This window comes from Rhinolophus sinicus, chromosome 15, assembly GCF_057876585.1.
Source record: "Rhinolophus sinicus isolate RSI-liver-muscle chromosome 15, RSI-T2T, whole genome shotgun sequence".
NCBI lineage: Eukaryota > Metazoa > Chordata > Mammalia > Chiroptera > Rhinolophidae > Rhinolophus > Rhinolophus sinicus.
This window is the reverse complement of record NC_142515.1, coordinates 59900343-59923207: the sequence shown is the minus strand read 5'-3', so window position 1 is coordinate 59923207 and position 22865 is coordinate 59900343. Positions and strand designations below refer to the sequence as shown.

Below are 22865 nucleotides of genomic sequence, written 5' to 3'. Positions count from 1 at the left end.
TGTGGCTAGTTGGCCGTCAGCTGTAACCAGTGAGCCATTGGCCACAATATAACTGCTGTGGCTAAGGGAGAGAGAAAAGGAAAAGAGAAGGAGGATGGGGCTAGCAAGAAGATGGCGGCTGGGCTGGCAAGCGTGGATGGCGGTTTGCGGACAGTGTGTATCCAGCCTCCAGTGAGAGTATAGTGCCGCCAGAGAGAATAAAGTGGTATGACTCCCCTACCTATGGCTCCGTGGGTGTTCCTTTTTGGCCTCACCATATCCTGCGTTCTTGTATGGGGAGCGGGACCAGAGACCCTGCAGGCCGTCCCGCACGACAAATGGCGCAGCGAGCAGGGTCTCCCGCACGACACATGGCGTAGTCAGCAGGATATGGTGCCGGCCAAAGCTCTCCGAAGTGCGGTGGAGCAGTTTCTGCGTGAGTCTGAGGAAGACCAGGAGGAGCAGCTGCCGGAGAGCTGGACCCCCGTGGAGGGGTGGGAGGACGTGGACGGTTCTCCCACCAGCACAGGAAAAGCCATGCAGCTGCTGCAGAGATGGAGCCCCGTGGAGAGGTGGAAAGATGTGGACGGTTCCCCAACCAGCACAGGCCGGAGAAAGCGAAGGTCGTTGCAGCCCTGTGGGCCGGGGAAGTTCCTGCTCAGGCAGCCTGGATGCAGGACTTATAGTCCCAGGAGGTAACGCTTGCTGAGTCCTCCGTGGGAGATGAGGGTGAGGTCAAGGTCGTCCCTCACCCCCAGGACAGCCCTGGCGAATGACTATGGACTATGGGGAATTGCCTTCCATCCCTAATTTAATGGACCGCTTGACTGTTTGTTTGGGAATTGTTGTTAGTGGAACTGGGGGATATTTGCTTTTGTCTCTTGACTGGCCGCCATTGAGAATATGTAAGCACCTTGATTGTGAGTCGCTGTTGTTCCAGCAGGGTACCCCGAGAGGCACAGAGAGAGTGGCAGTGCGCTGAGAGGTCTGGCTGAGCCCTGAAGATACCCTGGCTGTGCCCAGGAAGTCGGGCTGTTCCCAGAGAGAGTAGTAGAGCCCTGAAGGTACCCTGGCTGTGCCCAGGAAGTCGGGCTATTCCCAGAGAGAGTGGCGGTGCCCTGAGAGCCCTGGCTGTGTCCAGGAAGTGTGGCTGTGCCCACAGAGAGTGGTGGTGCCCTGAGAAGCCCTGGCTGTGTCCAGGAAGTGTGGTTGTTCCCAGAGAAAGTGGCAGTGCCCTGAGAAATCCTAGCTGTGCCCGGGGAAACTAGTGGTACCCTAAGAAGTCCAGGAAGTCTGGCAGTGCCCAGGAGTACTGGTGGTGCCCTGAGAAACCCTGGCTGTGTCCGGGAAGACAGGTGGTACCCTAAGAAGTCCAGGAAGTCTGGCAGTGCCCAGGAGTACTGGTGGTGCCCTGAGAAACCCTGGCTGTGTCCGGGAAGACAGGTGGTACCCTAAGAAGTCCAGGAAGTCTGGCTGTGCCCAGGAGTACTGGTGGTGCCCTGAGAAACCCTGGCTGTGTCCGGGAAGACAGGTGGTACCCTAAGAAGTCCAGGAAGTCTGGCTGTGCCCAGGAGTACTGGTGGTGCCCTGAGAAACCCTGGCTGTGTCCGGGAAGACAGGTGGTACCCTAAGAAGTCCAGGAAGTCTGGCAGTGCCCAGGAGTACTGGTGGTGCCCTGAGAAACCCTGGCTGTGTCCGGGAAGACAGGTGGTACCCTAAGAAGTCCAGGAAGTCTGGCTGTGCCCAGGAGTACTGGTGGTGCCCTGAGAAACCCTGGCTGTGTCCGGGAAGACAGGTGGTACCCTAAGAAGTCCAGGAAGTCTGGCCGTGCCCAGAAGCACTGGTGGTGCCCTGAGAAACCCTGGCTGTGCCCAGAGAGCCTGGCTGTGTCCAGGATATTGCATTCACCCCCAGGCTCCTCGCACAGGTCCCCTCGCGGAAGACGCTTGTTGCGTAGATTGTGAGGCGAGAGCCTGTAGGGGTGGAGTGTGGGGGCGGAGCCCCAGAGAGTAGTTTCCAGGCTCTCGGCCTCACATAGACAGGTGCTGGCTCAGGTAGTAAATGGCCAACTGTGATTGCATGGCCATCAGCTGTGGCTAGTTGGCCGTCAGCTGTAACCAGTGAGCCATTGGCCACAATATAACTGCTGTGGCTAAGGGAGAGAGAAAAGGAAAAGAGAAGGAGGATGGGGCTAGCAAGAAGATGGCGGCTGGGCTGGCAAGCGTGGATGGCGGTTTGCGGACAGTGTGTATCCAGCCTCCAGTGAGAGTATAGTGCCGCCAGAGAGAATAAAGTGGTATGACTCCCCTACCTATGGCTCCGTGGGTGTTCCTTTTTGGCCTCACCATATCCTGCGTTCTTGTATGGGGAGCGGGACCAGAGACCCTGCAGGCCGTCCCGCACGACAAATGGCGCAGCGAGCAGGGTCTCCCGCACGACACCTGTGTAGGAAGGAACTGAGACCTCTCAGCCGTGAGCTCCACTGCATTACCAGACAACAGCCAGCACCAACTTGCCAGCCATGTGAGTGAGCCATCTCAGAAGTGGAACCCTAGCCCTGGTCAAGCCACTCCAACTGATAGTGATTTGACAGCAACAGGCCTCCGCTACTAAACCCTACTCAACCTGCAGATTCTTGAGCTAAATCATTATTGTTGAGACTCTGTCTTTAGAGCTGCTTTGTTACACAGTGATATGAGATAACCAACACAGCTGCTGTCTCTTCCCCTCCACGCACATGTTCCCTATCACGTTTGTGCTTTCAGTGCATGAACCTCAGCTCTGCCTGCCTCTTCATTTCCACACCTGCCTGCATTGCTTTAGATGCAAGCCTAGTTCCACTTCCTCTTCAGGAAACTACACTTGTCTACTCATCTGTCCAAGGCAATTGTTAGGTTGTATAACTTGAAACTCAGGCCATCCTCAGGAGAGACTAGAAGACAGAGGGGTCTTCAAAATATGAGGGTCTCTATGACAGTTATAAGTGCAGGAACAAACTGTGACACAGAGCTAGTCATCCAGTAATGTATCCAAAGTGGGAGCTCTGTGTGATGCTAATGGGAGCCTCTCAAAATGTGAGAACCTATGCAGAGTAAGAAGCAGGGGTCTAAGGTCAAATGAAGTGAGAAAAAGCTTGCAAAGGATGAGGAATCTGAGCCATACCCTATAGGTAACCAGTCCGTGAGAAGTGGTGTGCAGTCGCAGTTCCTATTCCCGGCAACAATTATTAAGGTCATTCTTCACAACTTGTTATATCTAGTAACCTTATCAAGAAAAGCAATGCAGCTAATTAGAAATTTGTTTTCATTAAACACATCTGTGTCCAAGTAATCACACGCTTTCTCTACAGATACTCATAGGCCATTATTTGGTGTGTGTGTGTGTGTGTGTGTGTGTGTGTGACAAAGCACAACCTATGTTAAGTGTCACAATATGTCAAAACCATGTATAAAACAAAACATTGACCTACCATCTCCAAATCATACGCCATGATGTCAGATCTAGGTTCCACCACTAACCAGCCGTGTGACCTTGAGCTAGTTTCTTTCTGAGCACCTGTATCTTAATTTATAAAATGGGAATGATAATAATAGTAGCCATTCTCAAAGGGTTTTTATGACTAAATAAAATAACATCATTAAAATATCAAGCACTTTTAGTGTGTGATTCATAAATTTTGAATTCTGTCCATCTTTCCATGTATAAAATGTGGCAAGACAGCCCAGGATGCTGAACCAAGCCATTTGTCCTCATGCATTATTCAGAGCTTAACCCAGGCATGTCCTGACTCTGGGGTTGACCCAATTAGTCACTTACAGGTTGTAGCTTCAGGGGTCTAGACACCATGCTAAAAACTCTCATCAGAAATTCTCTCCTTTCCTATTTTTGCTGATAACTATAATCTCATTTTATCACCAAACAAAACCACATTCTCCCTTTCAGTCATGTCTAAAGCAACTGGTTTGCCACAGTCTCTCAGAATGTATCCTTGTAAAGCAATCCCACCTGAGTCAGCACCTGATTCAACTTGGTGAACATGACATCCTTGATAAAAAGTCAGGCAACAAGGCCTTCAGAGAGTCCATCCAGTGGAAGCACAGCAGGAAGCAGGTTGGGGTAATCCTCTATGTGGCTTCTGATTTTCCAAGCTTTACAGCGTAGCAGAGCTGACAACAGTCAATTTTTCTCCTATTTTCCCATAGGTATACTCTTTAAACCAGCTCCTTTCCTTAAATATCTCATTTTTAGGGACATACACAGTAGGTAAGCCAGGGGACCTGGGACGATCTTGATCTCTGTCTTTTGAGGCCTGCAGCCATATTCCGCAGGTGTTGGGGTGGGATCACCCTGCGGCAGTTTTCCCTTTCAGACAAAGTACAAATATGTCTTCAAGAAAATATCGTAGACAACTGAGAAGAGAAACGTGCTTTGTCTCTGGCAGTGTGCAGGACTCAAGCCTGCATCTTAATAAAGATTTTTAAGGCGTGCCTCACATAGGAGTGGGAACCCATGTTCAGCCCAGGTGGAACTGTGCATTCAGAGAAACACTCCACAATGGGAGAAGCTGTCTTTCTGGAGTAATGACAACAGCCTGTGCTCCACCGGGCAATGGTGAGACCTCCCAATAGGGAAGCTGTATAGGGCCATGAAGACATCTGCCCTTTGATGTGAGGTCCACCTGGATTGAAACCCCAACTCCTCCACTGACTACCTATGTGACCTTTGAAACTCAACACTGACATCAACAGATGGACAGGACATGAGCTGGGCTCTGAGTTCTAAGGGAGGAATTGAGACTCCAAACCACTAAAGAGGCATAATGCTTATGAAGTTCCCCTCAGAAGCAGAGTCAGAGAATGAAAAAAGAAATCAAGAAAAACAAGGGCCATGAGTGGTTGGGTCTGCAACAGGAAGGTGGTTGGTCTGGAAGCCCAGGGGCAATTTCACTTATCTTCCCAGTGAAGGTTTGATTTGGGAAAGAGAGAAGGACATGGGATTGTTTAAAGAAATTGGATTTGGATTTCTGGAGCAAAATTTAAGATAACAAAATTGTGAGCTCTTAGCTAAAGTGATACTTAACTCCTAAGCCTGTGTCCAGAGACCAGTTGGTCTCAGCAAGAGAACTTTTAAGCTGAAAAAGAACAGAAATGGCTGCAGTGAGCAGATAATCTTGTCGTGTACACACACCACACCATGACACAGGGCGGATCTTTTCTCTTACAACACAGCTGTGGTCACCTCACCATTGCTGTTGCTGAACATGATAGCTTCAGCCCGTCTTCTAGAGTATTTTTCCAAAGCCCTCAAACCTTAAATTCTAACAAAACCTTCATAAAACTCCAATAATAAACTTTAATAAAAAAAACTCCAGGGGCCGGCCGGTGTTTCAGGCGGTTAGAGCTCCGTGCTCCTAACTCCAAAGGCTGCCGGTTCGATTCCCACATGAGCCAGTGGGCTCTCAACCAGAAGTTTGCCAGTTCAATTCCTCGAGTCCCGCAAGGGATGGTGCCCCCTGCAACTAAGATTGAACACGGCACCTTGAGCTGAGCTGCCACTGAGCTCCCGGATGGCTCAGTGGGTTGGAATGTGTCCTCTCAACCACAAGGTTGCTGGTTCGACTCCCACAGGTGATGGTGGGCTGCGCCCCCTGCAACTAGCAACGGCAACTGGACCTGGAGCTGAGCTGCACCCTCCACAACTAAGACTGAAAGGACAACAACTTGAAGCTGAGCGGCACCCTCCACAACTAAGATTGACAGGACAACAACTTGACTTGGAAAAAAGTCCTGGAAGTACACGCTGTTCCCCAATAAAGTCCTGTTCCCCTTCCCCAATAAAATCTTAAAAAAAAAAAAAAAAAAAAAAAAAAAAACTCCAATAGTTACATGTCTTTTTCCTCTTTCTCTATGTCAATGTCTAGAAAAATTGATATGAAGAATAAACATTGTGACAACAACTTGAACTCCCATCTAGAGACCAGACATCTTGCAGGAACCCATCTTCAACTTGAAGAAGGAAGGTAAGGATCATCTATCTGTATAGCCTTAATGCTCAGCTAGTGTCAGGTAACCCTTTGTTAATCTTTGAATTGTTTTAGTTACAGACAGTTGGAATTGTTGTTTTCATAATCCCACAGAGGAAAAATTCACCCCAAAAATCCTAGGACAGGGTGGGGAAATAGTGTTTTAAATGGTTTTGGTCTAGGACAAAGAGAGAAATGCCTAAATAAACCCATGAAGCAATTTCCTATAAAAAGGGAGCAGCTATGACTTTTAAATAATTACAGTAGTCATGATTTACTCAAAGAAATACTTACTCAGGTAATAACAATGTTTAATGCTTTTGACATCCATCAAACAAAACACATAATGTATTAAGATAAATTAAAATAGAATGGGAAACATGCTAATATGGCATCATCAAGTCTTAACAGGAAGAACATCAAGTGGGAAAATACAGATGGAGGACTTCGTCCTACTCAAAAGATACTGAATTGGAGAGAGAGAGGTGGCAGGTGATGAAGGAAATGATCAGAACTGTCACCTTAGACTTTTTTCTGAGCACCAAGAAAAAAATGGTTAATGAAATGGAATTTATAGAAACTTGAAGGAAAATTAGTATATCTTCATGAGAGCAAAGAAGGAAACGATTGGGTAAAGTTGAATGTATGTACTAGATTTTGGAAGGCGGATTTCATAAATTTAACAGAAAAGGTAGGTAGCATTATAAGTCATGATACCTTAGGAAGCAAGGCAATTCTCAAAAATATGATTCCACTTTGCACTTGTAAATGACCCTGCTGAGAAAGAAGAATGCTCAATTCAACAATCATGTTTGAGGTGCCCACCTGGCAAAACCAAACAATATAATGGCTAAGAGCCTGGCTCTGGTGATTGGCCAGTGGCTTTGAACCCCAGCCTCATGACTTTATAGGAGGGATCTTGGGCCTGTTAACTAACCTCTCTATATTACAGTTGTCTCATTCATAAACATGGAGATGTGATAGCATTTTTTCCATGTGATTATTGTGACGACTGAATAAGATAATATATTTAAAATGTCTGGCACCTAGTAAAGCACAATAGATGGCAGCTATTATTATCTTTAAGTGCCATTCTAGGCAAAAGAGACATAAAAAAAAAATGAAGCTTGTTTCCTGCCTTCAAGCAACTGTCTGCTATTTTAAATAACTGAAATGCAATGGGTAATGATTAGTACAATATAGCTATAGCTGCCTCAAACTCTCCCAGGAATTAGATGTGGAATAAGTTAATCTTTTTTTTTTTTCAGTCAACTATTCAAACTGTTATTTGAAGAAACCATTGGATCTACCCACTGAGCTGTAACTAATTCAGAGTATAAAAGAACACATTCGAAAGACGGAAAGGAGGAACATGGACTGAAACATGAAAAACAGGGACCAGGGTAAGCTGTAGTTTGGAAAATGCTACGGCTCTCATCAAGGCTTTCTCAGTTATTCTGAGAGCCTGGAAAAGTCCAAGGAAGGGATAAACTTGGGATCAATTGTGGAATACGGATGGATGAAGGAAAGTGAATTTGCTGACAATCCACTTGCTTCTCTCTGCTTGAAGAGCGTGGTTTTTAGACTAAGAAGAATAGGATTTAAGCACTATGAGAAAATTAAAGCCTTAAATTCATTAGGAGATTATAAAGGTACCCATGTTCTCTTCGTGTTTTCAAGTCTTTTGGCCAACACAATAGAACTCAAATTATAAACAGAATGTTCAAATGAAATCAACAAACTTCTGTCAGTGAACTTTGAGAAACTAATGTAAAATGGAAAGTTTCTGAAAGACTGAAAGGGGAAAAATGCTATTCCAATTTTCAAGTAGCAGAATTATGCAAATAATAGATAGCGGCTTTGCAAAGACAGGGTGCTATCACAAAAATCACTAAAGAAAGGAAACTCTGCCTAAAGGCAAGGGATAAATCAATGTCCAGTGTAAGACTATGAGAAACTATTGTTCATATTCCATGTCAAGTACTCTTTTAGCACTTTTATGTAAATGATCTTATTAGGTTTGCCAACAGTCATAGGTATCATTATGTCCACTTTTTATAGATGGTGAAACTGGCATACAGAGAGAAGGATTCAATAAACCTATTACTGGAATGAGGTGCATATATCTTATCAATTTAGTGTTTTGTACTCTTTGGATAAATACCCAGAAGTGGAATAGCTGGATCATATAGTAGTACTATTCTTAATTTTATGAAGAATCTCCATACTCTTTTGCCTAGTGGCTGTACCAACTTACTTTGCCACCAACAATGTACAAGAGTTTGCTTTTCTCTGCATCCCCTCCAACACTTCTTATTTCTTGGCATTTTGATGATAACCATTCTAAGGTGTGAGGTAATATCTCATTGTGGTTTTGATTTGCATTTCCCTTATAATTACAGATGTTGAACATCTTTTCATGTGCCTGTTGGCAATCTGTATTTGTTCAATGCAAAAATGTCTATTTAGATCCCCTGGCCATTTTTTAATTGGGTTGTTTGTTGTTTTGTTGTCATTATCGTTGAGTTGTATGAGTTCTTTATATATTCTTGATATTAAACCCTTATTGGATGTATGACTGCCAAATATTTTTCCCATTCAGTAGGTTGCCTTTTTATTTTGTTGATGATTTCCTTTGCTGTGCAGAAGATTTTTATTTTGATGTAGTCCCATTTGTTTATTTTTGCTTTTGTTTCCCTTGCTTTTGGAGTCAAATCCACAAAAATATTACTAAGATCAATGTAAGGAGATTACAGCCTGTGTTTTCTTCTGTGTATTTATGGTTTCAGGTCTTAACATTCAAGTCTTTCATTCATATTGAGTTAATTTTTGTGTATGGTGTAAGATAGTGTTATAGTTTCATTCATTTGCATAAACAAATCAATTTATTGAAGAGATTTTCTTTCTTCATTATATGTTCTGGCTCCTTTGCCATAAATTAGTTGTCCTTATATGTGTGTGTTTATTTCTGGGCTCTCATTTCTGTTCTATTGATCTATGTGTCTTTTTTTTCTGCTAGCCATAACGTTTTGCTTACTAAAGGTTTGTAGTATGGTTTGAAATCAGGGAGTGTGATACCACAGGCTTTGTTTTTCTTTTCTTTTCTTTTGTGTTTTGTTTTGTTTTGTTTTGTTTTTCAGGGTTGCTTTGGCTATTCAGGGTATTTTGTGGTTCCATATAAATTTTAGTATTTTTTTGGTTCTATTTCTGTGAAAAATGCCATTGGCATTTCGATAGGAATTGCATTAAATCTATAAATTGCTTTAGGTAATATGGAAATTTTAGCAATGCTAATTCTTCTACTCCATGAGCACAGAGTATCGTTCCATTTCTTTGTGTCTTCTTCAATTTCTTTCAACAATGCCTTATACTTTTCAGTGTACAGGTCTTTCATATCCTTGATTAAATTTATTCCTAGACATTTTATTCTTTTGTTATGATTGTAAATGGTATTGTTCTCTAAATTTCTCTTTCTGATAGTTCATTATTAGTATGTAGAAACACAACAGACTTTCATATATTGATTTTGTACCCTGCAACTTTACAATATTCATTCAACAACAGCAGAATACACATTCTTTTCCCAACTTCACATGAAACATTCACCAAAATAGACTATATCCTAGATCATAAAAAATATTAACAAATTTAAAAGAATTAAAATCACATAAGTATATTTTCTAACCATAATACAATAGAAGTAGATATCATTAACAAAGAGGTAATGGGGAAATTGCTAAATACTTAGAAATTAACAGCACATTTATTAAATAGGGCAAGCAACAAAAGAGTAAGAAGCAATGGAAGCTTATTAAAAGGGTAGGATAGAGAACATAGAGATCGCCTCTGTGTTCAGATGCACAGGGAAGCCCTAAAGCTGAAGGCAAAGCAGGAACGATAACAAACTGCTCTAGCACCTTAGTCCCCACTCTCTGCACACAATACATTAGACAAATTTGAAGACAGTGGAACACTGAAGGTAACCAGAGCAACAATGAAACCCAAACAATTTCTGATATTAACTATCTATACTTACATGAAGATACTAATCAAAAGAAACTTAGACACACTATATTAATATCAGATAAAGTAGACTTCAGAACAATAAATATTAAAAGGAATAAATAGGAGCACTGTGTAATGATCAATTCACAAAGACATAACCCTAACTGTGTATGCAGCTAAAAACAGAGCATCATAATAAATGAAGCAAGAGCTGATAGGACTAAAAAGCTTAACTAAAAAACCCCAAATTTTAGTTGGAGACATTAAACTTCTCTCAGTAATTGATAAAACAAATAGACTGAAAATGCAAAGATACAGAAGACCTAAAAACATTATCAACTGATTGACCTAATTTGGAAAACACTTCCACCGAAACTGCAGGATACGTGTGTGTGTGTGTGTGTGTGTTCCAAGCACACGTAAAGCACTTGCCATGACAGGCCATACCTCAACCAGTTTAAAATAATTAATATTATACAAAGTATGCTCTCTATAACAACAGGATTAAAACATAAATCAATACCAGAAAGACAACGAGAAAATATCCAAATATTGAGAAATTAAAAAACACATTTTTAAATAAACCATGGGTGAAAGTCATAAGAGAAATTTGGAGCTATTATGATTGAATAAAAATGAAAACACATCATATTAAAATTTGTGGGGTACAATACTTGTAAATAAATTTTAGTATTCAATACTTATAGTAGAAAAGAGGTGTGGTAGTTATCAACTGACTGCATCTCATCTCCAAATTTACCCTTTAATGTATGTTCTATGACAATTAAAAGAAATTCATTTAAGCATTTTTCCTTAAAAGTGAACATTCTGTGATGCTTTCTCAGTAGAGGGCACTGGAGGGGATTTGCAATAGGACTGGGCTTTCCTTAGGTTTCCAGCTGCTACACAGGAGAGGGGAAGGGAGTGTGTCAAGGGTGGGAGTGTGAGTATACCCAATGGAGCTCTATTGTAGCCACGGGTTCAGAATGTGTGCTCACTCTTGGTGACCTTGTAGTCTGGCTATTACATTTCCACTGTCCTCTTGACACAAAAATTGGTGCCATGTAGGTTTCCTGCCTGCACCCACACCTGAAGGCCTACCAGCAGCAGGTGCCTCCTGCCTATACCAATGCCTGAAGGCCTCTCACCCAAACAGCACCTGAAGGCTTCCTGTCCAAAGGCCTTCCACCAGCCCCCTGTGGCCCATCTCTGCCCCAGGAGATTCCCACTGAGCCAGCACCCTCTGCAGGCCTGACATAGTGCATCTTTGCCCTGGAAAGTTCCTACCCACACTTCACACCTATTGGTTGCTGATTGCCTGCAAACCGCCTGCATTGCTGAGGCTTGCCCTCTGCTTTCCCAGTGAATTGCAGACCATTTTCTGCCTGACTAAGCCTCTAAACCTTTTTTCTTTCCACTGAGCTGAACAATACCTTCTCCAATGAGGTCTGAGTACCTTCCAAGTTTGTCCTTCCATGGTGTAGTGCATTTCATGTGGCAGTAGCATACAATGAGCGTTAGTTGTGCAGTCTTCATACAGGTTTCATACAAGGGGAAGCCTCTCCTTCCATGGAAAGGAAAGAGAGCAAGGGAACTCACAGGGGCGAGGGAAAGCAGAGGGGTGACTTATGTGTCCAGGTGACATCACTAACAGCAAGATGGGTAGTCTCTGGATCAGAGAGGTGCAAAGGACAGCTTGGAGACTTTTGCAGCCTCAGGTTTTTTCATATTGCTAGGCAGCATACGTTGGGTGCAGTTTGTAGGACAGGTAAAGCAGGTTGTCTCTAAATAACTGAAAATGTGCTTTTTTTTGGGGGGGGTTAAATTTAAAGCAAGTAGATGTGTAAAATGTTGAGTAAGGTGCTAGTGGGCTCTTGAGCTAATAGGCCTGCTGCGAAGAAGTAAACCACATGGGGCTTTGACTCATTTATGTACCACGTGGGTACTGTCCTTCAGCCTCAGTGCACCATATAGAATTTCTTCGTATCTTATAGTTACTTTTCTATTGTAGACTAATAATTTCATATTCCCTGTTTAACCCATTATATGGATTCTATTTCCTGACTGAACACAAACTGATACAAGAGCAAAGTTCTCAAATCAATAACTAAACTTTGATTTTAATTAATGAGGGGAAAAAGAGCAAACTAAGCCCACAGCATGCAGAAGTAAAGAAATAATAATAACGATAAGAGCTGAAACCAACAAAATTAAAAACAGAAAATTATTGAAACCAAAACTGGCTCTTTGATAAGTTCAATAAAATTGATAAACTTCTAGCAAGACTCATCAAGAAATTAAAATAAGAAAAAAACAGAAACTATCAGTGTCAGGAATGAAAGAGGGGGACATCACTACAGATCTTATAGACATTATGAAAGAGTAAGAAAATATAAATAATTTCATGCCAATAAATTCAATAACTTAATGAAATGGAAAAAAATATCTAAATACTAAAGCCCACTTAAAAAGAAATAGATAAAAATAGTCCTGTGTCTCCTAAAGAAATTAAATCCATAATTATAATCCACTGGTAAATTTTATATATATATTTTAAGGAAGAAATACTACATAAATACATCCAGAAAATGGAAGAGGGTGAAACAGTAATGTGACCAGTATTACCCTAATACCAAAATCAAAAAATATATATATTTCCAGAAAATAAAACTGTAGATTAATATCCCTCATAAAATAGACTTCAAAATCCTCAGAGTATTAACAAAAGAACTTAGCAATAGCAATATATAAAAGTATCATAACCAAGAGGGGTTTATCTTGCAAATGCAAAGTTGGCTTAATATTAGAAAATCAATTATTGTGATTCACTATGTCAAAGCATAAATCATAGAAATTGAAAGCAGAAAACAAAGTAGGAACTGAATAAAACCAAATTTGGTCTTTGAAAATAACAATAAAATTAATCAAACTTCAGCCAAGTTAACCAAGAAATAAAAGAGAGAGAAGATATAAATTACTAATATAAATTAAAGAGATGCCAACACTACTGATTTCAATGAGAATAAAAGAATAATAAAGATATTATATGAATAATTCTATCCTCACAATTTTATATCTTTGATAAAATGGACAGTCCTTGAAAGACACAGTCTACAAAACTCACATAAGGAGAAATAGACAATCTGAATAGGTCCATATCTATTAAATAAACTGAGTCAATAATCAATAATGTCCTAAACATTATTGTTCTAAGCTCCAGGCCCAGATTGTTTCACTGGTGAATTTTACCAAACATTTAAGAGGAAATTATACCAATTCTCTATGTCTCTTTCAGAAAAACACTTCCAAACTTATTCTATGAGACCATCATCATCTTAATACAAAAACTAGATAAAGACACTACAAGAAAAGTAAACTACAGGCAATAACTCTCATAAACATAGATGCAAAAATTCTCAACAAAATATTAGCAAATTGAATCCAACAATGTATAAAAAGAATATATCACACCAAGTGTGACTTAGCCCAGAGTATGTACAGCTCATTCAATGTTTGAAAATTAATTAAAGAAATCCATCACATAAACAGTCTAAAAAAGAAAAATCACATGACCACATCAAGAGATGCAGAAACATTTGACAACATTTTGCAGTCATTCATGATAAAAATTCAGAATTGTACACCTGAAATCTATGTAATTTTACTAACAATTGTCACCCCAATAAATTTAATTTAAAAAAAAATTCTCAGTAAACCAGAAATAGAAAGGTATTTCCTCAATGTAATAAAGACCATCTACAATAAAAATCTACAGCTAACATCATACGTTTTTCTTGTTTTTAATTTTTCAATTACAGTTGGTATACAATATTATATTAGTTTCAGGTATACAACGTAGTGACTAGACACTTCTATAACTTATGAAGTGGTCACCATCTGATACATAGTTATTACAGTATTACTGACTAGAATCCTTATGCTGTACTTTACAACTCTGTGACTGTTTCTGTAACTGGTAATTTTTACTTCTTAATCCCTTCATTTTTTCATCCCAGTTAGTATCACACTTAATGATGAGAAACTAGTTTCTCAGTAAGATAAGGTACAGGCCAAAGATGTCCCCTCTCACCACTTCTGTTCAACATCATACTAAAGTCTTAACTAATGCAATAAGACAAGAAAGGAAAATTAAAATTCCACAGCTTGGGGAGGAAAAATATAATAAAAATTGTCTTTTTGCAGATGACATGGCTGTCTACGTAGAAAATCTCAAAGAATCAACAAAAAACTCCTGGAAACAATAAGTTATTATAGCAAGGTTTCAGGACACACGGTTAATCAGTCAATGGCTTTCTATATAAGAGCAATGAACATTTGGAATTTGAAAATAAAAATATAATGCCACATACATTAGTACCAAAAAAAAAAAATGAAGCTTCCAAGAAATGTACAAAATCAATATAAAATGTACAAATGTACAAGAACTACAAAACTCTGATGAAAAATAAAAGATTTAAATAAATGAAATATATTCTATGTTCATAAATAGAAAGATTCAATATTGCGAAGAAGTCAGTTCTTCCCAACCTGATCTATAGATTTAATGCAATGTCAAACAAAATTCCAGCCAGTTATTTTGTGAATATTAACAAGTGATTCTAAAGTTTACATGACATGGCAAAAGACTCAGAATAGCCAACACTACCCAACTTCCAGACTTACTATAAACCTACAGTAGTCAAGACAATGCACTCTTTGTGAAAGATTAAACAAACAGATCAGTGGAACAGAACAACAGAATAGAGCCCAGAAAATACAAACACACACACAAGTACACACACACACATACACACACACACACACACACACACACACACACACATACACAAGTCAACTAATCTTTGACATGGGAGCAAAGACAATACAATGGGGGAAAGATAGCCTTTTCAACAAATGGTGCTGGAGCAACTAGACACACATATGCAAAACAAAAAAACAAACAAACAAACAAAAAAAACCTAAAACTGACCTTACGCTTTTCATATAAATTAACTCAAAATTGATCATAGATCTAAATGTAAATCACAAAACTATAAATCTTCTAGAAAATAACAGGAGAAAATCCAGGTGACCTTAGGTTTGGTGATGACTTTTTATTTAAAACACTCAGAGCACAATTCATGAAAGAAAAAAATTATCAGTTGAAGTGCATTAAAACCACTTCTGCTCTACAAAAGACATAGTTAAAGGAGAGAAGAAACATGGCACAGATTAGGAGAAAGTATTTGCAAAAATATCTGATAAAGGATTTACATCTAAAATATGCAAAGAACTCTTAAAAACTCAACAATAAGAAAAATACCTAATTTTAAAAAAAGATAAAAGATATGAAAAGACACATCAGCAAAGAAGATATATACATGGCAAATAAGCATTAAAAAAAGATGTTTAACATCCTATATCATTAGGCAACTGAAAATTAAAACAACAATGAGATGCTACTACACATGTTAGAATGGCTAAACTATACACACACACAAAAAGACAATACCACACAGGTGATGCTGCAGAGCAACAGGAACTCGCATTCATTATGATGGGAATGTAAAATACTATAATGGTGAATACATGACATTATGCATTTGTCAAAACCTATAGACTGTACAACACAGAGTGAATCTTATATAACCTATGGGCTTTATTTAATAATAATGTATCAATATAGGTTCATCAATTTTAACACGTGTTTTAACTAATGCAAGATGTTAGTAATGAGAAACTGTGTGATAGGGAAGGGGTATATGGGAATTCTCTGCACTATCTGTTCATTCTTTTTCTGTAAACTTAAAACTGCTTTGAAAAATAAATTGTTACTTTAAAAAAAAAAAAAAAGCCACTGCTGTGAGAAAACATTTGCAAGTCTCATATTTGACAAAGAAATTAAATCCAGAAAATATAAAAGAACTCTCAAAGCTCAACAAGGAAACCAAAGGCATAATAAATAGGAAGAAATATTTAAACAGACAACTCACTAAAATAGATGTTCAAATAGATATAGATAAACATGAAAAGATGCTCAACATTGTTCATCATTAGGGAAATTTGAATTAAAGCAACAATGAAATACTACTATATACATATTAAGGTGGCTAATATTTACCCCACAAACAGACACACACACACGACAATACAAAATTCTGAAGAGAATGTAAAGCAACTAGAATAATTCATACACTGCTAGTGGGAATCCAAATGGTACAGCAACTTCAGAAAATGGTTTGATGATTTATTTAAAAGTGAAACATACATTTGTCATACAACCTTGAAGTTCCTTTCCTACATATTTACCCAACTGAAACCAAAATCTATACTCAAAGAAAAACTGGGGAAAATATTTAAAGTGGCTTTCTCATAATCACCAATACCAAGCAACACTCAAATGTCTTTCAACAGACAAATGGATAAACAAGCTGTGGTTCATTAAACAATGGAATACCACTCAGCAATCTCAGCAATAAAAGGGAAAAACTACTGATAATCACAACATGGATAAATCTCAAATGTATTATACTAAGTGATAAAAGTCAGACTCAAAATGTTACATGCTGTATGATTCCATTTATATGACTCTTCTTAAAAGTCATAAATATAAGGACAGAAAACAGGTTAGTGGCTTTCAAGATAGGGAAGTATAGGAGAAGGTGACTACAAAGATACTGAAATATCTTTTCTGAATGATGGAAATGTTCTCTATCTTGATTTTATTCATGTATACATGGCTATCTGCATTCATCAAAACTCATAGAAGTTTGATGTACTAAAGCATTTGAATTTAATGTACAGACATACCTCAATAAATTTGACTTTTAAAAGTATGCTCAGGCAGAGAGATCCAAGATGGCAAAGTAGATAAACACTGTGCCTGCTTCCTTTCATGAAAACATTAAAATTACAACTAAATTACACTACAATCAAACTGGAGAACCACCTGAAGTCTGGCTGAACAGATGTCAAGACTGGTAGGAGGGGTGGAGATGTGAAGCAGGCTGGCCGCAAACCTCCATATGGTGGTTGAGAATAAGGAGGAATATCTCAGCCATGAAAGTTCTCCCCAGAGAAGCAAGAGACCCTGGCCCCACACCAGCCTCCCCAGTCCAGAGTACTGGTTCTAGGAAGAGGAGCCTCCACAACATCTGGCTGTGAAAAACAGTGGGGATTCCAACCATTGGGTGGGATGGAAGGCTGCAGGAAACCCAGACATCCTCTTAAACCACACATGCACAGACTCTCTCACTTCAGGCACTCACGTCATGCTCCGGCAGAGTGACAGTAACTTGGGGGGTCTCAGATGCATACACGGTGGGCAGACTGAGGTGTGTAGCTTTGGAGGTGAGAGCAGAAAGACAGTCGGCATTTTCCCTATGAGAGGTCCTCATCCCACCCAGATGGCAGGCTAGCGCCATCTTTCCCATGTTGAGCCCGCCCTACGTTTATGGCCAAATCTGAATCTGATTGGCCGGATGAGTTCCGGGTGCTCCACCCTGCTGACTCAGCTGGCACCCCACCCGACCCAACTCCAGCACAGCTGGAGGCACTTTCTTGTGAGCAGCCAGCCCCTCCTGCATTGCACTCTTTTTTGGAAAACTGTCAGAGTCTAACAGACCTCAGGAGGGTGGCAACTGGCCTGGGTGTGCTCTGAGACTTTTGCTGAGTGGCTTCCAGCTCAGCACTAGCACCAAACCAGAGTTTACATTAATCTGGCGACCACAATTCTTCCCACTCTAGTGACTCACTGAGACCCTTCCTCACCCAACTTGCATACCACACAAGACATTATCAGTGACTGAACCTTAAGGGATCTGGCAGATGGCAGCAGGTCTTTGCACGTTCTGGCATTTTGTGGAGCTACCTCAGGCCTGGTACTGGTGGAAGACATCCTCAGCTGGCAGCATGGCTTCTCCCATGCACCTCTAGGGTTAGCAGAGGCAGTGAACAACCATGGAGCACTTTGTAGCTCTTACCAGGTACTCTACAGCCAGTTACAAGCAGTGGGTAACCTGGAGTTTCACTGTAGCCCCTCCCAAGAGGCCTCAGAACCAATATTCTTGGAGGTTGGCTTAAGACCACAGCAGAGCACCGCAAAGAACACCATCTCAACATGCACCAGAATCCTACTCAGTGGGATAAGCCTCCACACAGTAGCCCATAAGGTGTGGACATGGCAAAATCCCACAGTCAGTCAGCCTATGGGTCAATCTCATGCAAATATATGCTAGTAGCAACCAAGGCTCAACTATAGCCAGAGGGCAAACACCACAAGGGACACTCCTGGAATACCCAGTGTATGTGACTAGGGAGACTGTGCCACTGGGCCTCATAGGGCACCTACTACATAAGGCCACCTGGCCAAGACTGGGGGACATAGTAGATCTACATAATACATACAAACAAACAGAGATGCAGACAAATGAGGAAATAAAGAAATAGGTCCCAAATGAAAGAATAGCAGAAAACTCCAGAAAAAGAACAAAATAAAATGGAGGCAGCAACCTACAAGATACAGAGTTCAAAACAATGGTTATAAGGATACTCAAGGAACTTCATGAGAACTTCAACAAAGAGATAGCAAGCATTAAAAAAAAAAGGACATAGGAACCATAAAAAAGAACTAGTCAGAAGTGAAAAGTACAATAACTAAAATGAAGAATGCACTCGAAGGACTCACCAGCAAACTAGATGAAGCAGAGGATCAAATCAGCAATTTGGAAAATAAAGTAAGAGAAAACATCCAATAGGAAAAGAAAAAAGAATCCAAAACAATGATGATAGTTTACGAGACCTCTGGGACAACATTAAGCATAACAACATTCTCTTCATAGGGGTACCAGAAGGAGAAGAGAGAAAGCAAGGGATTGAGAAGCTATTTGAAGAAATAATGACTGAAAACTTTCCTAACCTGATGAAGAAAATAGACATAGAAGTCCAGGTAGCTCAGAGTCCCAAACAACATGAATCCAAACAGGCCCACACCATGACACATTATATTTAGAATGGCAAAGGTTAAAGACAAAGAGAGAATCAAAAGAGCAGCAAGAGAAGGCAACTAGTAACTTATAAGGGAGCCCCCATAAGTTGTTAGCCGATTTCTCAACAGAAACTTTGCAGGCCAGAAAAGATTGGCACAAAATGTTTAAGGACCCAAGCAAGAACCCAAAACCAAGATTATTCTATCCAGCAAAGCTATCATTTAAAATCAAAGGACAGATAAAGCGCTTCCCAGACAAGAAAAAGCTAAAGGAGTTCATCACCACCAAATCAGTATCACAAGGAATGTTAGAGGGACTTCTTTAAAATGGGGGAGGGGAGAGATCAAAATTATGAATAATAAAATGGCAATAGCTATATATCTCTCAACAATTACTTTCAATATAAATGGATTAAACACTCCCCTCAAAAGACATAGGAGGGCTGAATGGATAAGAAAAAAAACCCTTACATATGCTGCCTACAAGAGAGTCACTTCAGACTGAAAGACACACAGACTGAAAGAGATAGAAAAGATAATTCATGAAAATAGAAATTAAAAAACTAAAAAAGATGGGGTAGCAATACTTATGCCAGACAAAATAGACTTTAAAACAAAGACCATAACAAGAGACAAAGAAGGATCCAGTAATCCCACTTCAGGGTATTTGTCTGAAAAAACCCAAAATGTCACTTCAAGGGGACATGTGCATCCATGTATTCATTGCAGCATTGTTTACAGTGGCCAAGATGTGGAGGCAGCCTGGGTGTCTGTCGATGGAAGAATTGATAAAGAGAAGGTGGTACATATATACAATTGAATATTGCTTGGCCAGGGAAGGGAATGGATTCTTGCCATCTGCACTGGCATAGATGTACCTGGATGGTACTGTGCTGAGTGGAGTGTAAGACAAAGACAGATGCAATGAGATTTTGCTTATATGTGGAATATAAGAAACAAAATAAACAAACAAAACAGAAACAAATTCATAGATGCAGAGAACATATTGATGGTTGCCATTTGGGTGGGGGGTGGGGGGATTAACAAGTACAAATTGGTTTTGCACAGTAAAACCATACCCTACATGGGGATGTAGGGTACAGCATAAGGGATATAGTCAATAATATTGTAATACTATGTATGGTGTCATATTGGTACTAGATTTGTTGGGGTGATAGATGGGAGGAAGGTTGGGAGACTGCGTGAAAAAGGTAAAGGAATTAAGAGGTACCAATTGGTAGTTACAAAATAGTCATAGGGATGTAAAGTAAAGAATAGAGAATATAGTCAATAATGTGTTAATAACTGTATAGTGCCCGGTGAATAGTAGACTAGTCAGGGGGATCATTTCTTAAATTATCCAAATGTCTAACCACTATGCTGTACACTTGAAATTAATATAATATTGAATGTAAATTGTAATTGAAAATTTTAAAAGGTGGGGGGAAATGTGAAGGGGAATAAAAGGTTCATATTTCCAGGTATAAAATAAATAAGTCATGGGGATGTAATGAGCAGCATAGGGAATATAGTCAATAATATTGGAATATCACAATAATATTGTGATAGCTGGTACACTGTCAGATGGTTGCTGGACTTGTCACGGTGATCACTTCTTTAGGTATATAAATGTTGAATAACTATGGTGTATGCCTGAAACTAATATAATTTTGTATGTTAGCTATATTTTAATAAATATCTTAAAGTAAAAATAAATAAAAATAAGCTCAGGAAAATTTTGAAGGAGACCACAATCTTCTGAGCTATACAGCAAGCGCTCTCTCTCTCTCTCTCTCTCTCTCTCTCTCTCTCTCTCTCTCTCTCTCTCTCTCTCTCTTTACAGGAACTGTAAGTGACACAATTCTATGTTTACTACTGTCTACCCCTTGTGCCAGCAGATTGACTTTTCCATACGTGTTCAGGGAGCACTTCCTCCAGGGCTCTGGTGAACCTCTCTTCCTAAGGGAGGTTGGTGGGATAAACTACAAATAAACCATTGCCAGAGCTAGTCATAGGGTTGTAATTGATACTCATCAGCTCCCATGTCTAATATCCATTCTAAATTATTTTTGTCTTCAGGTGACACCTCTATTGAATAACAGAAGCTTTAACTGTTCTTGCTGATCAGGGTCAATTGTGAGAGTATGACTTCCCTTCTTGCCTGCCAATTTATGGACTTAAGGAACCCAGAGGGTTTTAACAGCATCCTTAGCTTTTAGTTTATCTGGACCCTTGCTAATGAACATGTACTCCTTCTGGGGACCAAGCCCTCTAATGCTACAGATTTCAGAGCTGCATGTGAAAAGCACAGATTATTCCTCCTGTGGGTCACTGGCAATGAAATTAAGTAGGGCCATGACTCTTTTTACCCCCTTGTTTCCCATTTATATATCCTTCCTATTAAGGATACAGAATCACATAGAAGTCTCTGCTTCAATGCATGTGACACTTTCTGAATAATGGTGCACCATTTGTGCAGAGTATTGTCTCAAATTGGTGCTTCAGCTGTTCTTTCAGCAGACCATGCCAAAAGTCTATCAGGCTAGCAGCTTCTGGGTGATGAGGTATGTAATACAACTGATGAATTCCATGGTCATAGGTCTACTTTCACACCTCCTTCGCTCTAAGGTTGGTTCCTTGTGAAGATGCTATGGTGTATGGGATTCCATGGCTAATAGTTCTGGCTAAAGTCCATGGTTGGAAATGTAAGCCCATAGCCAAAATAAGTATCCTTTCCTGAAGGAATAAAATTCTGGACCTTCTAGAATAGAAGGGACTAATAAAGTCAACTTACCACCAAGCAACTCATCTCCTCAAGGAATAGTGTTACCCCAGGTACAGACCATAGGTCTCTATTACTGGCATACTGGACACTCAGAGAAGGCAATAGCTAGACTGGCCATGTTGAGTCTGACTCCATGATGCTGGGACATTGTATAGCTTCCATCTCTCTGTCACTGTCGCCACCTCATTTGTGTGTACATTGTGCAAGCACTGTGGTGGCCACACAAAAAAAAGAAAGAAAGAAAGAAAGAAAGAAAGAAAGAAAGAAAGAAAGAAAGAAAGAAAGAAAGAAAGAAAGAAAGAAAGAAAGAAAGAAAGAAAGAAAGAAAGAAAGAAAGAAAGAAAGAAAGAAAGAAAGAAAGAAAGAAAGAAAGAAAGAAAGAAAGAAAGAAAGAAAGAAAGAAAAAAAAACATCTAGCATTGGCTGCCTGAGTAATTTTATCTAATTGGTAAAATTAGATACAATTTTATCTAATAAAATTAGTGCCCCTTCAATGGTGAATGCTCCTATTCTAAGGGGGCTATGATGAAGTTTTGGGTCTTGAAGTATCAACATCAACTCAGACTCTTTCTCAAAGTTCCCCAAAATGCTTGGGTATTTTCCTTTCCTTGGTGTATAGTCACTTGAGCAAATGGCCATAAACCTACTGGGTTTAAACTGATTAAAACACCTACTTGTAGTGTTGCACTGCCTTTCCCCTGGTGGTCTGACAACCTCTTCAATAAAGAGATCCATCCCAAGTCTAAAATTTGACACAGGTCAAGAAACTGAGAAGAGATTGGAGCTTTTTTTATTTCAGTGAGCATTCTCAGGCTCCTGCTTCTCCATTCTTGTTTTCTTCAGATTATAGAGGTTAAGCAGCAACTATTTTGGCTGCTCGACTATTTTAACCCTAGAGATGTCATATTCTATTAACCATATCCACATCTTTGTACAAGCCAAGTCCTCTTAGCTGCCCCTCTAATCTTGTCAACCATATGCTAATTGCAGCTCCCCACCCCACCCCACAGACCCACTTCTGATAGTTAAGCACCACCACCTGGCCTCTGTGCTTTTGTCGGGAGGGGAAGGGTCTTCATCCTCATGGC

General features: G+C 40.0%; 1 long non-coding RNA gene across 1 annotated transcript in view; it reads left to right on the top strand.

Moving 5' to 3' along the window:
• Positions 1-19983, top strand: part of LOC141572951 (uncharacterized) — a 73517-nt gene extending 53534 nt beyond the window's left edge. The window contains exons 2-3 of the long non-coding RNA XR_012498540.2: positions 5900-5998; positions 7270-19983. This is a non-coding gene — a long non-coding RNA (uncharacterized LOC141572951). The remainder of the gene's footprint in view (positions 1-5899; positions 5999-7269) is intronic.
• Positions 19984-22865: the final 2882 nt, after the last annotated feature.